This window comes from Myotis brandtii, unplaced genomic scaffold, assembly GCF_000412655.1.
Source record: "Myotis brandtii unplaced genomic scaffold, ASM41265v1 scaffold112, whole genome shotgun sequence".
In the NCBI taxonomy this organism is placed as follows: Eukaryota; Metazoa; Chordata; class Mammalia; order Chiroptera; family Vespertilionidae; genus Myotis; species Myotis brandtii.
The window spans coordinates 4,635,934-4,639,753 of record NW_005353838.1 but is presented as its reverse complement, the minus strand read 5'-3'; the positions used below and the strand labels follow the sequence as shown (position 1 = coordinate 4,639,753).

Sequence of the window (3,820 nt, the reverse complement as noted above, 5' to 3'; positions counted from 1 at the left end):
TTTTTTTTTTATTCTGGCATTTATTTACCTTCTATGGCTGTCACTGGACCTGAGAGCCGGCTTTCTCTCTGAGGCTCGGCTGCTGAAAGCAGGTTTCTGGCCTTTGTTTACCTTCTGTATTCGAAACAATGTTTCAACTCCAGCTCTGAGATCCCGGCTGACTGAAAACAGGTTACTGGGGTTTTGTTTAGCTTCTATATTTGTTACAATGTTTCAAACTGCAAGCTCAGAGGCCGGCAGCGGCAGGCGGGGAACGTTGGAGTCCTCAGTCACTGAAGCAAGCAAGCCTCCTGTTAGCTTTAAGCTGCCTGGCTGCCGGCCGCCATCTTGGCTGGCAGTTAATTTGCATATCTCCCTGATTAGCCAATGGGAAGGGTAGCAACCATACAGCTAATTACCATGTTTCTCTTTTATTAGATAGGATGTACTTATTTAAGACTCAGGAAGATGCTTATTTTAGTAAGCATCATATACATTATATTTTAAAGAGGTATGGATAACAGTAATTAATAGCTGAAATTTATTGTTTGCACATATTAATTTATTTAGTTCTCATAACACTGTGAGATATATACAGTTATTCTCATTTTATAGATAAGGAAATGGAAGCACAGAAATGTGAAGAAGCTTGCCCAGAGTGACACAGTGTAGTAAATAAATGTTAGTGCTCAGATTTGAACCAAGTCTGCATTTTAATTAATAGGATATATTGCCTAACATACAGAAATTTGGTTTTGGCTAATATCTAAGTTGTTTTTCCTTAGCAAATTTAATTTGCTAACCATTATTTTAGGCTCATTCAGTTTACCTCTAAAATTTTGTTAAATTTGTTTTACATGAGTTTTACACGTGTGAAGATAAGATTAAAAAATCACACACACATTAAAACCCCAAACCAAACAACCCAATTTAGAAACTTGTACCAGCTGTGCAAATCTTACTTATATTTCATATTTTCAGACATGTTTAGTATTTTCATGGGAAATGTTAGAGGTACACTAATGAAAGATCTTATTTTCTTATTTAATCTGAATTTGAATGTTGTTTTATGTTAATATATATAGGGTGTCCCCCCAAAATGTATACACACTTTGAATGATTATAAAGTCAATGTTTATTACAATACAGTTCATTTTCAGAATTTAAAAAATCTACAGAAAGGATTATTATTATTATTATTTTGTCAATGCCTGTTTTCAAACTGATGACGGTTCTGGTCCAGGCATTGTTGATGACACGAAGCAGTGGAATCCCAAGTGTCAAGAATCATTTTGTTCAGTGTTTGTGTGCCCTCAATTTGTCAATTGGTGCTGGTTTTGTGCCATAAATTTTATCTTTTATGTATCCCCATTAAAAGTCTTGTAAATAAATTTTCTTTGTTCAAAGCTTAGTCTAGTTTCACCCATTATTTCAAATCAGTTAAACCTGAAAAGGAGTGAAAATTGAGTGGGTTAACAGCTGTTAAAGTGTGTCCCCGCAAAAATGTATACACACTTTGAATAATTATAAAGGCAATGTTTGTATTTCAACTGTGTTTTCAAACTTCCAGTAGCATTTTAGGATGAATTTCTTTTGTACAAAACTTAGTCTGGCTGAAAAGAAAGAAACATCAATTGAGCTATCTGCTGTTAAAGTGTGTATACATGTTTTTGGGACACCCTGTATTTTGGCCTTATAAGACCACCACAGCCATAGTAAACAGAATTTGAACAAGAATTTTCCAATGTCCATACAGGAGTAGTCTTCTTATTGTGGAGGCTTTATAATCTGGTGAACAAGGCTCTGAACAGAATTGAGATGCTTTAGTTGATATATTTGACTCTTTGTATTCAGTATGGGCAGGGAAAGGAGGCTTGAAGCTCAATCTGTAAACTCATCTATAAACAGGTGTTTAGTTTTAGTTACTTCATTGCACACAAAACAAATCCCTTAGTAACATGATTATTTAGTAAATATAATGAGAATCAGATTTTGAAGGGGTTGATAGGAATTCAAAGCATAGTGTGGAAAGGTATATAGAGGAGCTGATGTAGGATGTGAAACATCTCAATGTGGCTTTAATATTAGGCCTGAAATGTTGTGAATTTGAAGATGCTATACCTATATTTAGGTAAAAATGATTATCCTATATAATAAAAGGCTAATATGCAAATTGTCCCCTTGGGAGTTTGACCTGCCGGGAGTTCGACTGCTCGCTGTGATGTGTGCTGACCACCAGGGGGCGGCGTGGAACTAGGAAGGTCTCAGCCAGCAGCTGGAAGGCCCCAATAGTCCCTGATCGCCAGCCAGGCCTAGGGACCCTACCATGCACGAATTTCGTGCACCAGGGCTCTAGTATTCTATAAAGATGCAGTAAAATCCAACTGCGAGTAGTTTGAGGGGATGACTTGTAATATTTGTTCATTTATATGTATTATCAAGAATTGGTTGTACTCATAAATTTGTGCCTTATCTGCAGAGAATGACAAACTTCTAGGTTTACATTCTTAACCTTTAACCTAGCAAGTGCTGGTATTGTTAAATGTGGTACATTGTATGATTTCATGATTCCTTACTTAACTGTGTATGTGCTTTTCTATCTTAGATGAATATAGTGCCACTGGGGAAGGTCATAGGGATTTGTGTGAAGCCAATTAGTTCATCTTGTCTCATGATACCTGGGGCATGGTTTTTTGTTTTGTTTTGTTTTTGGCAAACTGTGCAAGCTTGCTTCTTTAAAAAAATACAGCTTTTCCTTTTTCTGTTAACAGGTTTTTAAAAAAATCACTGTAATTATATGGTTTAGTCAACTTCGTTACTTTAAAAACTTATTTCATTTATTTTAAAAAATACATGTACTTATTGTTAGGTCCGGTTCAAGGCACTTTGTAAATAGTAGCTCATTTGCTTCTAGCAATCATGAAATACATACTAATGGGGATTAAGTAACATACTCAAGGACACAGAGAGAGTATGTCACAGAGCCAGGATTCAGACTAGGCACCTGAGTACATCCTAAATAACAGTTACTGTTTATTCTGTCAGTGTTATTCCATTGAATGGATGTACTGTAATTTACTTAGTTAACCATTTTTTTTTTAGGTAGTGTGTTAGTCATGATTCTTTTGCTTACCTGTGATAAAAACTTAATACAAGCTTTGGTAAATTAAGAAAGTATTTTATTGGTTTACATAACAGAGATGTTTGTGTGGAAGAGGATGAAATGGCTTTAGAAACAGCTTAGCTCCAAGATCTCAAATAATTTCTTTGAGCCTGTTTATCTCCATTTTGGGGTTCTTCTAGTCTCTTGCTTCTGGAGTTGCAGATACATACCTTTTAGCTTAGCAATTACACTTGAAAGACAGTTTAACCTCTCTTTGCTAATGTCCACATGTCAATTCTAGATTGATGCTATAATGTACTCTAATTGTCAATTTCTTAACCAGTCATTGGGACCTGGGTGATGAAGTGTGTATGGCAAGGTAGCCATTATGGCTGTCAGTAGAGTGAGTTGAGGAACCCACAAAAAGCCACCATTGACAGATTAGGTGAGTGGTAGTTTTCTGTTCCGGGCAAGCTCAGCCAAGGGTTCGGTGAGCCTCGGGGCGGGGGTGAAGGATGTAGAAAAGACAGACAAAGAATAAGCTGGGTCTAGGTCAGGGGTGGGCAAACTTTTTGACTCGAGGGCCACAATGGGTTCTTAAACTGGACCGGAGGGCCGGAACAAAAGCATGGATGGAGTGTTTGTGTGAACTAATATAAATTCAAAGTAAACATCATTACATAAAAGGGTACGGGCTTTTTTTTTTTTAGTTTTATTCATTCCAAACGGGCCGGATCC

General features: G+C 36.6%; 1 protein-coding gene across 3 annotated transcripts in view; it reads left to right on the top strand.

Moving 5' to 3' along the window:
• TLK1 (tousled-like kinase 1) overlaps positions 1-3,820 on the top strand; it is a 170,075-nt gene that overhangs the window by 9,097 nt on the left and 157,158 nt on the right. Inside the window, exon 1 of one of the 3 annotated variants that reach the window (XM_005857568.2) lies at positions 629-650. The exons of 1 other annotated variant lie outside the window; for it this stretch is intronic. The gene's annotated coding sequence lies outside the window, so the exon portion shown is untranslated. Of the gene's footprint in view, positions 1-628; positions 661-3,820 lie in introns of those variants that run through there. One more of the 3 variants, XM_014545702.1, reaches the window with a different exon arrangement.